The sequence below is a fragment of the Colossoma macropomum genome, unplaced genomic scaffold (assembly GCF_904425465.1).
Source record: "Colossoma macropomum unplaced genomic scaffold, Colossoma_macropomum, whole genome shotgun sequence".
NCBI classification, from domain to species: Eukaryota; Metazoa; Chordata; class Actinopteri; order Characiformes; family Serrasalmidae; genus Colossoma; species Colossoma macropomum.
The window spans coordinates 36,418,863-36,432,840 of NW_023494789.1; the positions used below are offsets into that span (position 1 = coordinate 36,418,863).

General features: G+C 40.6%; 1 protein-coding gene across 3 annotated transcripts in view; it reads right to left on the bottom strand.

Annotated features, from left to right (window-relative positions):
• The window catches only part of LOC118808471 (R3H domain-containing protein 2), a 90,989-nt gene that overhangs the window by 53,364 nt on the left and 23,647 nt on the right, over nucleotides 1-13,978 (bottom strand). For all 3 annotated transcript variants that reach the window (XM_036571168.1, XM_036571169.1, XM_036571170.1), the window contains exon 3: nucleotides 1,065-1,259. The gene's annotated coding sequence lies outside the window, so the exon portion shown is untranslated. The remainder of the gene's footprint in view (nucleotides 1-1,064; nucleotides 1,260-13,978) is intronic.

Below are 13,978 nucleotides of genomic sequence, written 5' to 3' on the forward strand. Positions count from 1 at the left end.
AACGCCAGTCGCTCATAGAGCTTTCAGTTTCATCTTTGCCAGCATCACAGGAGCAATCATGAAGCTTCATTGACTGACAGCTGGGCTTATCACCCAGAATGTGTTCGAGTTCGCCGTAAAAAGGGCTCAGTCACTTCTTTGGTTCGTGTCTTCGGATTCATTTAAACTTTGCTTTCAGACTTTTAACTGTTCTTTGACACTCCAGCCGTTTTGGGACATTTTTTTCGAAATCTTGATGAACACGGAGGGTTTTGAATAAGTCTCTTCTAATTCTTTATACAGAAACATCAGCCTCAACGCTTATGAGCTCTCAGCAGCGCCAAATGACGAATGTAGAATTGGATTGACGTGAAAGTCGCATGAATTCCGATCTGGCTGTTCAGACTGTTCAGAGTCGCATTGCCGCAGATCGGATACGGATTTCGGTACCACATATGAAAGCGTCTCAAATCGAAATTGAAAATGTCAGATTGAATGTGTTTTCTGTTGTTCACACTGACACACAGTTGACACATCTGTGTCACATATGAAGAAAAAGATCGGATTTGGGCCACTTTTACCTGCTGTGTGACTATAGCCTTAGTTTCCATTTATGATTGCTGTTCAAAAGTATAACAAGTATCTCCAAAACAGTAACTTTACAGGAGAAAGCAAAAACATTTTTTCCTTTTAATGTAACTGGATTCTAGATTTTGTTCAAAGTCATTTTTGAGCATTTCTATTTCTCCGTTCATGAAATGTTCACACAATGTAAACAGCAGCTGCTGTGTTCAAATCATAAAAATAAAAAATCTAATAAAATGGAATGAAATAGAAGTTTTTTTGGAGACTGTGTAGACTGTTGAGTGAATGGTACATTTTGAAACTTTAATATCTTTCATGTACTACATCAAACTCCTTTTTCTAAAATAGTGAAATGAAAAGTGAGGGAAATTTACTTTCCTGTTATACAGACCCTTTACGTTATTGCAAGCCAACAAAGAAAATATTCCCATTTATTAAAAACCTACTGAAAGCTATCTGTCCCCAAACTTCTATACACAGCATTTTAATTTTGAATGTACCTGGAACTGTAGTGTGTTGGTGTGTGTGGTGTGGCGTGTGGGGCTCCACTCTGAAGCCCCAGCGGTGAGTAAGAGGGCGGATGGTGCTCTAAACAGGGAGAGGGGGTGGGGGACACGCCATGGCGAGAGTGTGTGTCCTCACTGCTGCTGCATCCTGCACAACCTCCCCACACACAGCGTCACACACCCCTCCTGCTGGAGAGAAAGAGAGACAAGAACTTTACTGAGTGAGTCATCCAGAAAAAAATTGAGAAACAAACACCCCTGACAGACAGAACAGAACAGAATGATAAAGAATTAGCAAAGGAATAAAGGACCCTTGTACACGATTGTGTCTGTGACCAATGAATTACAAAATACTGTTGAACTCATTTGCAAAAAGATGTAGCATCTCATATGACAAGATGACTCAAGGGAACGTCACCTTAATTTAAATGCACCCGACCCACACCATGTCTGTGGCTGGCTGAGGATCAGTGAGATCAAGAGGTGCCAGAGTTAAGTAACCTTCCATCTGCCATGAAAGGGATATTATATGTGCACTATACGTCTGTAGAAATCTGAAATCAAGGGCATTAATACCCAGTTTAATTGGACGTTTGCCTCCCTTGTTCCTGCCGTAACAGCCTCTGAGAAGTCTACACACTATTACAATACTGGAATATTACTGTGAGGGTCTGATTGCATTCAGCAACAAGAGCATTAGTGAAGTCAGGTACTGATGTTGGATGATTAGTTCTGGATCACAAACACCAATACAACTTGTCTCACAGGTATTGGATGGAGCTCCATCACTCCAGAGAACACAGTTCCACTGCTCCACAGCCCAACACCAGAGGCTTTACACCCCTTTAGTTAATGCTTGGCATTGGGCATTGTGACCTTAGGCTCATCTGTGGCTGCTCCAGTGCGTCCCATTGGTCAATACTTTTCTATGGATGTGTGTGCACAATGTCAACCTGTGTCAGCAAAGGGTGCACCATAAAACACCTGGACTCACCAATTAGAAGGAGTGTCTGGATACTTTTGGACAAAACATCTATAGACAACAGTCCCATAAGCAGAAAACTTTGAAACCACAATGCACATCCAGAGGCAGGTCATTAAAATCACGCAATTCAGAAGTCACGGCACGCAGGCGGCAAAAGCCTGAGGCTGTTTGAGTGAAGGAAGTAGAACAGCTTGTGCTGCAAGAATGAAGAGAGAGGAACCTCCAACAGTGACGTCATACTGCAGAGAGAGGGGGAGAGCGAGGGAGGGAGGGAGGGAGCGAGGGAGGGAGAGACGGTGTGTGGAGCATGAGATAGACAGCAGTAGAATCATGCAGAGAGAGAGAGAGAGAGAGAGAGAGAGAGAGAGAGAGAGAGAGAGTACAAAAGAGAAGATGCAAAAGAGGAGAGACAGAGAGAGAGAAAAAAAAGAGAGAGAAAGAGAGAGAAGAAAGACTGAGCAAGAGCCAGAAACAGAGTGGAAGAGAGGAATCAGAGAGAGAGAGGGTGCAATAGAGGAGAGAGAGTAAGAATGAGGAAAAAGAAAGAAAACAGAAAACAGAAGAGATAGCAAGGGGGAAGAGAGGAATCAGAGAGAAAAAGAGACAGAGGGAGAGAGAGGGAGAGGGAGAGGGAGAGAGAAAGAGAGAGAGTGAGTGAGAGAGAGAGAGGAAGAGAGAGAAGCACAAAGATCAGGGATTCCCAACTGCAGAGAAGACGTCATCAGCAAGGCATGACACTGTTGACCAGTCACCCACACAGGCTTACACAACACTGTAGCAAACAGACGCTCACTCTGCTGTCCTGCACAGCGTCACAGCACGGCCTTCATCAAACAGCTACTGTAACTGTAACGAGAATCATAATGAGAATTTATCATGAAAGAACAAAAATGACGATGAATGAGGGAAACGAATGTTCATGAATGAGCAATCGCTCGCACTCTCTCTCTCTCTCTCTCTCTACCTCTTTCTTTGCTCTCTCCTTTTTTCACAGGACACAGGGTTGCCAAGGCGACGGTAACGTCACTCTCAGCTGCTGCCATTTGTGTTAGTGAGAGAGAAGGGCAAAGCGAGGGATGATATTAAAAATAAATATTAGAGGGGAGAGAGAGCGAGCGAGCAAGCCAGTGAAAGAGAGGGGGGGGGCAGAGAGGAAGGGGGAGAGAGAGAGAGAGAGAGAAAAAGAAAATCACTCATCTGGTTTTTAGACGGACAAAGACGACTACCACCTCCCACTATGCTAAACAACGTGTTCAGGGCGGGCTTTGGTAACCACGGAAACCACGTGTCCTGGTTTGTGCTGTCCAATTCAGAAACAACTGAACTGCACACGCTTGTGTGAGGATACACACAGTAGACCCCATGGACAACATGAGATTTGGCTCACACATGCTCTCTCTCTCTCTCTCACACACTCACACACACACACACACACACACACACACACAGTGACCCAGTTTGTCGTGTATTGCTGGGCTGAAGCAGCCTCTATCTTCTGGGGCTGATGACAACAGTAGGGCAGGAGTGATTCATGGATATGTTCACTGTTTCACATTACCCTCAAGTTAATGTGTCTGTGTACTGTCTGCTTATCGTCCGTGAGGGTGTTTAGACGCCTTTGTGCGAGAGCATAAATACGTATACAACCTCCTCACAGGGTTTCCATTTTCGTTTCATTACTGCCCAAATTATTACTATTATATTCTATTTTTAGTCTTACTATTGATATTATAGATGATATTCATAATACTTCTGGTTAGTTAACCTCAGACTGCACACAAATTTACACACATTTCTACCAGAGGTGAGACTGAAAATATGAAATTGCTAAATAACAAAACTGTCAATGAAATTTGCATGCGCTCATCTGACGATTATGCAACGTTGATGAATAACGGCTTTTCTGAGATCATATAGATAGGACTTTACTGAATGAGCACTGACCACCTACAAGTTTCATAATAAAGAGGGCATAATTAGTTAAGATGCACAGAAATAAAAATCCTTGACCGTAATTCAGGACACACTAGGTCAAAAAACAAAAAAGCAATATATACAATATATAAAAAACAATACCTAAACATATCATCAGACTTTCTTTTTTGCTTCTGTTCTTTATCTGATTTATTTATTCTGCATATCAAGTATGATGTCATATTTTCAAGTGGTATCAAACCTGTAATGGGGAAGTTCTTGGGCATTTTATCCACTCTTAATACTTAACATTAAGAGAGATAATAAACCACTTGTCTCACGTCACTCGTATAAACTGTAAAATAGTTCCACACGGCTGACATTCTTTTGTTGATCTTCTGCCGCTCAAACTGTTTGAACGTGTCTAAGCTATGCATATGTCTCATTTTCATTACTAGTACAATTATTAGTAAAGCCTTAGATTTTGACACTTCGTTTTTTTTCTGTTTGTTTTTTTTCTCTGCTGAAAATGGTCAAAATTGCACTTTAGTTTTCAGTCTAATATTTTTGGTGTATCCCAAATTATTAGGCTTATTTAACTGAATTTTCCGCACTGCAGTGTGTGAAACATTGAACAAAAATCACCAAATGCATGGTTTTTGACTTCTGAGTGGCACTACTGGCGCTACTGCATACTGTGTATCATAAAAATGTTTAAGTATTGTGAGGTCAGATTTTTTTGCCAGATTATCTACCCCTATTTTTCTACAGGATCCTTAGGGTCAGTGCAGGCACAGTATGGGTTCTGTGGGTTCAGTGGAACATCAGAGGTAAATGAAATCTGAAAGGCAGTCTGGGGCCAATTGAAAGCTGAAATGACTGTCATTCTGGAAAACCAAGCTGTGAACTGTAGACACGGCCATACCATACCATATTTCCTTTCCGGTGATCATATGACTAAATACGACACTAACTGTCAATATTTCATATGACTAATAGTACATCAGCTCAGTAATACTGCTTTCACCTGAACCCAACCTTCAGTCTGCCTCCTATCCAGTCTGGCCACAAGTCAGGTAGACAGAGGGTCATCCAACACCAATACTGATTTGATATTTCTCTTTACAAACCAGTTAGTTTTAACAAGAGTTATTTTTAATTGAAGTTCTTCACTTAAAACCATCTCAAAGTAGACTATCATCATCAAACTGCTACATACACAGTTAAAATCACATCACACAGTCCGTATGCATTACTTCAGAAAAAAAATCTTACAGGATGGAAAGATTCATTGTTTCCCCCAGCAGCAACCCGATACAACTACCTACTGATACAGACATGCCATCTCTAGAAGTAATATGAATAATAACAGAAAACATGCTGCGGCTAGAATATGTATTAACAGAAATATAACATCACATATCCTGTGTTTCTGGAAAGCATTGTAAGAAAGCAGTGACAACGTCATTCTTGCTGTGGGAATCCCCTGCCACGCCAGTGATTCAGCTGCTCATTACTCTTCAACTCCATCTATTGAAACGTGTAAAATAAAGGGACAATAATCAATCAAACCTTGCAATATTTATGGTAATACTGAATATTAACCTAAGCCTGATCTTTTTTAGTTGTGTTTTAGTTTTTTACTTGTATTGTGTAACAACCTGTGATCTCTGAATCATGGGGGTGGTTGCGGACATCAGTAGCAGGTACAGCTGATCCCAGCATTAAACATTCTGCAGAATCCATGTGCATCTCCCACATTCCATATTAACAGTCATCGCTCAAAACCCAATAATAACCCTCACCAAATACTAATTACACGTTTCCCAGCAGCACAGCAGTCCGCTCATATTGTGTAAGCGAGACAGTCTCTCCCAGCAGAGCGACTGCTTCCCCTCTCCTCCTACACTTTGCGAGACTGTGCCTATTTTTGACCATTTCGTTCTGAACTCCCTCCCTTCACTGTAACAAAAAGTCCCGGCTCCAGCAACACACAGTCCAACATCTCAGACTTTTCAGACATTATGTACTTTTAAAAACGCAGGTTCAGCCACAGCTTCAGTGAATCACAAATAAACACTTTCTGTATGAGCTGCTCCTGGTTGAGACATGGATGACAAGATTAAGATTTACTGGATTGTCAAATAAAACATATGTGGCTTTCAGGGAAGGAGTACAAAAAGTCTAGGTGACTCATCTCACTAACTTAATTTCCATCACCTTCTGTCCTCACCACAGTCTTGGTCCACATCAGGGGACTGTGCAGAAATAAGCTGCAAATGGACTGCAGTATGTGCCTTCTACCTGCTGCATACTGAGGCTCCAGTGGAGTTAAAAGTGTCCAGAATGTCACCGTGGTCATAACAAATTCACTTCCATCAAGTCATTCAAAGTGGTTTGATGTGAAATGGTGCACTGCACTTTTTAACTCTGATTTCTTTACAGGGATGGTGACAGGAACCAAGGGTCACGATGGCTACAATGCAAATATAGCCATTTTATTCACTATCCAAAATAACCAGTGAACCTTTTCATAGGTAACGCAGATTATACTAAAATAATGATCATTCTGGGGAAAAAAAAAGAAAAAAAAAGTTTTGTCTAGACAGTATTTCGCCTTACGACACCTATTTGTCCATAAATCGTTTTTGAAAAAATATATTAGACCAAAAAACATCAAATCTATTCAAAAACGGGCTCCCGAGTGGCGCAACCGTCTAAGCGTTGGCCCTATCATCAGGATATCGCGAGTTCGATCCCTGGTGATGCTACAGCCATCCGTAGCCGGGAGTCCGAGAGAGCACAATTGGCCTCGCTCTCTCTGGGTGGGTGGGATGGCTACCCTTCTCCCCCCCATCACTCACTCAGCGTGATGCTAGTCAGCGCAGGCGTCTGTTAGCTGACGTAACAGATCTGGAGGTTGGCGCTTTCCTCCGAACGCATTCAACTGTCCAATGACGTTGAGTGAGCGGCAGTTCGAAAAGAAGCGCTGGCTGGTTTCACAGATCTCGGAGGAAGCCTGTGTTAGCCTTCACCCTCCTAGCGTTGATGGTATCATGTGTGATTGGGGGAGTCCTAACTAGCTGGTGGAATTGGAGACGACTAAATTGGGGAGAAAATTGGGTAAAAATTGAAAAAATAAAAAAAATAAAAAAATCTATTCAAAAACAATGTCTCGGGTATCGGCTAACATGCTTATAACCATTTTGTGCAATAATGTCTTGTGGGATTTCAGAGAGATTTAAGACTGAGGCATTAAATGCTTGAGATGCCTGGTTCTGACTTTGTACATTTCTCTAGAATGGAGCATTTCATATCGAACAACTCTGAATGACTGTTTACAACTTAACCAATTAATTATGCCAAAGGTCCATCATGCATATTTAATGCATATTAACTTGAGAGTCACTGTACTGTGTACATGGTAGCTTGTGTTTCCAAATGGTTTGGTTTTGACAGTGATATGTTGGCTACAATTCAGAAACTGTAATTGACTGGTCCATGACGTTTAAGACAGTATCTAGGAGGTCAGTCATGAGAAAGGGTTCTTGGTATTCCTGATGTCTGTTACAGTCTGCTGCACTGGCTCTAGTCAGTTTGGGCTGCAACTTTACTACCGTTTGTGCAGGTGAGCAGGCAAGCACACTGGTGAAAGAGTTATGAACTTATTTTTTAGAATATGAATGTGAGATGATAGTCAAACTGTTAGGACACATTCAACAACAGGCAAAAGTTTGTCATAGAGTGGATTCCCTGCTTTAACAGCCTGTACACAAACACTCAGTCATGGACATGTGGTGTGCATGAGTGATTAACACGAAACATCCTGTCAAACAGATGGAGAACGGCAAAATGATGGAAGCGAGAAAAAGAGGGATGAGAAAGGAGAAAAGGGGGCAGAGTTTACAAAGAAATGACTGCAAAAGACAGATGTTCACAGAAATGTAGGCTATAAGAGAGACATACAGCTGCAGACTGATAAAGGACTGAGGTAAAGCAAGGAGACTGAAGGAGGGAAGGTGAGAGAAACAGAGAAAGAAAGAAAGAAAGAAAGAAAGGCAGAGAGGGATGAGTCAAGAGTTTGTCCCACTGGACTGAGAGTGGGCTGCGAGGGGGAGGATGGCGTCAGCAGACCTGACGATTTACGAGAAAAAAGGAGCGAGAGAGAGAAAGAGAGAGAAAGAGATACGCTCAACACTTTGCCTAGAGAGAAGGAGTGAGGGAGAGGGAGGGGAAGTATGAAGGCTGCAGAGGGGGATCCTCTCTGACGGAGCAGACCGAGAATGAAACAGAGAGGGCAAGAGAGCACTGGCATAAACAGCACTGGCCTGGCTGTAACTGACATCATGCAAGACAGACATGAATATGGTACATTCTGCACATCTTTGAAGAAATGGAAGAAAGAATGAGTCCATATTCTCAACTGTATAAGCCTGAGTGGAAAGCATGTGGCAGCACAGGTGTATATGTGCATGTGAGAACTACTAAGAGCGACTTATTCAGCCATTTCTCTCTTCTAGTTCGATGTTCAATTCTCTAAAAGTAAGTGTGTCAGGTTGAAACCTGCTCTGGCTTCCATTAGAAACCTTATGCAATGGCTCTGCTTCCTCCTGTTGGAGAGAGGGTGAGAGAGTGTGCAAGAGAGAGTGTGAGAGAGATAGAGAGTGAGTGAGAGAGATAGACAGAGAGGGAGAGAGTGAGAGCAAGAGGGAAAAAATTCTCAATGATGAAACAGAGTGTGCTGCCATGCCATTGGCTGAGGTCTTCGCCAATAGAAGAAGCAGCTCCATGGCAACAGGCTCTGTCACCAAGAGAGAACAGCGATCTCTCTCAACCCCCATCCGGCTCACTTCAACCCTGTCCCCCCCATTACACACACACACACACACACACACACACACACACACACACACACACACACAGACACACACCTTTCTGAATCACCCCAATTATCTGTGTCTGAGAGAGTAGTTCAGTAAACACACTTATTCTCTCTCTCTCTCTCTCTCTTTCTTTCTCTCTCTCTCTCTCTCATGCAAAAACACACACATCCTGGCCCTGCAGCATTCTCATTTTCTCCTTCCGGTCAGACAGGTAGTAATGTATTTGAGTGTACATAGAGGCTGCACACAATGTACCTATTTGCACACACTGTGGTTCACACATATTCACTCTACCCCTCAATCGATGGTCATTTACAACACATTGGGCCTTTCATTTGGGAAATAGTGAGCTAACTGGACAGCATCTTTGGGCAACATAATAATAGTTGTTCCCTTCACAAGGTAGAAAAGGCAGCTGTCATCTAAGGGTCGTTCAGACGAGGCCTTGTTAAACACGGAGTCGGTAAACATGATCAAGCAATTTGCAAGAACACGAAAGATCGAGACGAGCGACAAACGTTTCAAAAGTGAAAATGATTTGACTTTTTTTCCCCCAATTTCAGTTTATGTCAAAGAAGAATTCCAAATATTTTAAAAATTTCCAAAAGTAAATGGTTAAAACATAAACAAAGTCATTCAGAGAAGTCTGATGTAGAATGCTCTGTTTTAGAGAAACTCACAGAGTCAGAACTGTTCACATTGGTAGCAACATCTGAATCAATTAATGACCGTAAAATGTACATCACAGAGAGTTATCAGATGAAATGATTATAAATAACCTGCCTGATGCCTGAGACATTGATTTACGATAGTTTTGCGATAAGCTTTTGGAATAAAATGTACTTTTTAAAAATCCATTCATAGTGGAGAGATATATCTAGGGTGTTGTAAGTAAACAGTACCAAAAAGAAAGTCTTTTTCAGATTAAACACTTTTTACGATCAAACATACTACACATAAAAAGATATAGAATACACTTGTAGGTATGCACTTGTTGGTCCTGTGATGGACTGGCAGCCTGTCCAGGGTGTTTCCTGCCTTCCGCCCAAGACCGCTAAGATAGACCCCCCATGACCCAGGAGGATGGGTCGGAGATGAATGAATGAATAAATTAATGAAATGGCTATATTTGTGTTGCAGACATTGTGAGCCCTGGTTCCTATCGCCACCACTGTAAAGAAAACAGAGTTGGTAAGTTTCTCTAGAATATCTTCTAGAATATACAACTTCACCACTCTGAATGACTTTGTTTACAATCTTTATGATTGAATTATGCAGAAATTCTGCAGCTTTTTCCGTGCTGGTGACTACAAAGAAGGCATCCTCAACATTAACTGGTCAGCTGTGAGGACCTACAGGGCTTTTCTGTGGTGCAAAAAAGTGTCAGTCCCAGATACACAGAATGCAACTGCAAAAAACTTTAACTTTTGGTTTTAAATAATGAAGGGGGGGGGTGAGACATTAGTCAAAAGATTTTGTCCTGATTTAACCACTTTTCAAACTTGTATATCAAGTTAAATTTCAAATTCTATACTGTGCAAAGTAGATTTCTTTCCTGGAAATGTTCTCTTTTTCTGCTTCTTTCTGGTGTAATTGGACTGAAACAGTCCAATCTAAGCAAGCAATGTCAGGTTCTGTTAGACAATCCGTTAGCTTGGAGTACAAGTCCTCAGAAACCATAGTCTTAACTTCATTGCTGATAACATTAAAGTTATTAGTCATTACTTATTAATCCCTGATAATGCTAACTTAAGTATCACCTGATACCATGATATACTTGGATATAATGATGCATGTTATCAATACTGCCAAGTTTTAGTCTTATCAGTTGAAATGTGTCCAGTGGGCAAGTTCCTATAAGGCTAAGGCTGATAGGCAGCTGCTTCCCAAATATAGCACACTCACTAGCAGAAATAATCAATTCCAGTCCTGGCGGGACAGTATTCACCACACTTTGGTGATTTCTCTGCTCTAACTGTACTGGTCTACAGCTCTCCATGACCAGAATTGATGACCCCTGCAGGCTAGCACAGAGACACCACAGATTTTGATGTGTGCTGCACACTACATAAACACTTCTTTCACTTGATTACCATGTCTAACACCTCCATAGTAAATCTCGTAATTTTTCTTTCTCTGTTGAATGCTAGTCTACTGTACTATTATGGAACCACTGAACAAGAAAACGGCTCAACTGAAAAAAGAAATCTAAGAAGTGTAGTCATTTCCGACAGGGATGGACATATGCTTCGCAAATTCTGCAAAAAACGTCTTGCAGTTTTAAAATAAAAAAAAAAGCCAAGTCAGGACTAACTGAAACGCAGCTCTGAGCGTTCATCAAAAATTCTCTGTACTACATTCCAAGAAAACTTTACAAAATTTCCCCAAAAATGTGCTTCTGTTAATTCCATCCCAAACAAAATTTAATTCAACTAAGAAGCCTATTTAAAAAAAAGTTGGGAAGTAGGTAAAACGCAAATAAAAACAGAAAGCAATGACTTATGAATCTACTTTAACCTGTATTTGAACAAAAACAGCACAAAGAAAATAAATATTTTACCTTTGCAAATTCATTGCTTTTTGCGAAAATATGCTAATTCTGAAATTGACGCCTGCAACATATTCCAAAAACGTTGGGACAGGTGCGATTTAAGCCTAGGAACATGGTAAAATGTTCATAAAATCATCAGGTGATGCAATCATGGAGCAGCCAGGAAAAGCCTTGTCCTTTATGAACAAGGATGGTTCAAGCGTCACCATTTTGTCAAAAATGAATCAGCAAAAAATTCAACGGCTTTCAAGGATCTTAGGTATTTCACCCTCTACAGGGCATATAATCATCAACAGATTCAGGGAATCTGGAGAAAGCTCTGTTCATAAAGGGCAAGACTGAAAACCAAACTGAATGCCCTTGATCTTCTGCCCGTCAGAAGGCACTGCATCAAAAATCGTCAAACTTCTATGACTGATATCATCACATGGGCTCAGGAATACTTTGACAAACAGTTGTCAGTAAACACCATTCATTGCCGCATAAATGCAAGATAAGATAACATGTCCACAATATCCAGAAACACTGCCGACTTCTCTGGGCTAAAGCGTGTCTAAAATGGACTGATGCACAGAGGAAATATGTATGGTGCTAATCAACCTTTTAGACTGTTTACGCAAATAATGGATGGGTTCTCTGGGCAAAAGAAAAAAGGAACACCCAGATTGTTATTAGTGTAAAGTTCAAAGACTAGGGTCTGTCATGGTACAGGGGGGTATTAGTGGGTAATTTGCACATCTGTGAAAGCACCATCAACACTGAACACATTTTGGAGCAACATATGCTGCCTTCTAGGCTACATTTTTTTTCCATGGATGTCCATGCTTATTTCAACATGACAACACAAAGCCAGTTACAGCAGCATGGCTGTGTGTGGGTAGTATTTCCTTGTAAAGCTGCTTTGTGACAACACCTGTTGTAAAAAGCGCTATATAAATAAACTTTGCTTGCTTGCTAGTAGAGTGGCCAGCCTGCAGTCCAGAACCGCCTGTTATTGAAAACGTGCAAACTACAACAATGAGGGATCTGTATGGTTTCACAGCTAAAGACTTGTATAACAAAAAAAATGGCAAAAAATTCTACTTGCAAAGCTTTATCAGTTTGTGTCTTCAGTGACCAAATGATTATTAAGTGTTGTTAAAAGGAAAGGTGATGTAAAAGTTGAAAACATGCTCCTGTCCTAACTTTTCTATAAAATGCTGCAGGCATTAAATTTAGAACAAGCAAATATTTACAAATGTATAAAAAATCTGAAGTTCAGAAGGTAAACATAAAATAGTGCTTTTGTACCATTTTCAATTTACTACAGGTCAAACAGAATTTACGGAATTTACTGTTTTCTTCTTTTTTTAGCAGCATTTCACATATTTGCCCACTTTTCTTGGAATTAGGTTTGCAAATTCAATTTAAATTTATCTGTATAATGTTTCTTACAACAGTCATTGTCACAAAGCAGCTCTACAGTGTCAGACTGAAAGTTACAACGAATGATAATCATAAATAAACAAACAAATAAATAAGAAAGATGCCCTTTCAGTAAAACTGCCCTTAATACATATAAAAGTCAGTCAATGAAATATATCAGTCTGCTGAAACTGTGCCATTGATGCTAGGCTTCTGTTAACACAGCATAAAAGTAGTGTAAGTGAAGTAAAGACGGGGCTTTTGATATTTTTTCCCCTGTTCTTCACAAGATGACTCTTGATTTACTTGATTTAATTTCCTCCTCCACTTTATCTCTTCAATTTTAAAATTTAAACTATAATTTTACTAGTTGACTAGTTGACATTCATCATAGAGCGGAAAATTAAGTGTTTTGCTAACAGGGACAATATGGGCAATATGACAATATATACCATTACTGTGATAAATTATGTCACATAATGTATTCAGTTTTTAATTGTGCTTTTTTTAAATTTTTGTTATTTATATAGCACTACTGGTTCTTTTGTCTCTGTTCCAACTGATCAGATTTCTGAAAAAAATAAATGTGAGTTTTGCCTGTCTAATGTACACTGTGCACTAAGTCGGCCACAGTTATACGAAAACTGCCTCTCACGGCTATCTACACTCCTGTGCCTTGTTTTTTAATCAGTCCATATAAATAATTACAAGAAATACTCATTAAGTTAAATGCTAACCAATCACGGGTAGCAAGCAGTTGCTAGCTCTCTACATTATGACAGCAATGAGCCTTCTGAAGCAAAATAATATCGCTGGGTTGAAAAACGTTCACATCTTTAAATGATAATTCTGAGTTTTGCTTGAAGCAGGCAGCAGCAAGTAAACAAAGACATTTTGGCGTGTTTGCTGTCGGGCATACCAATGTTTCATGTGTGTTTCTGATGCCCTTTTCACAATTGCCTGCCCTTATGGTCTATGAATGGTTGCTTTGCATGTTTGGCTGCATGTAAGTGTTGCATACACAACTCATTTTTTATAGTACCCTGCTGTGTGAGGGCTACAACATCTGCCTTTGAAGAGTTATAATGGAGCACCAGCTCCCACAAACACCCTCCCATGACCCCTCTGGCATGTCAATATCCTCCTAGGAAAAGATGCCCTTTTACGGTCT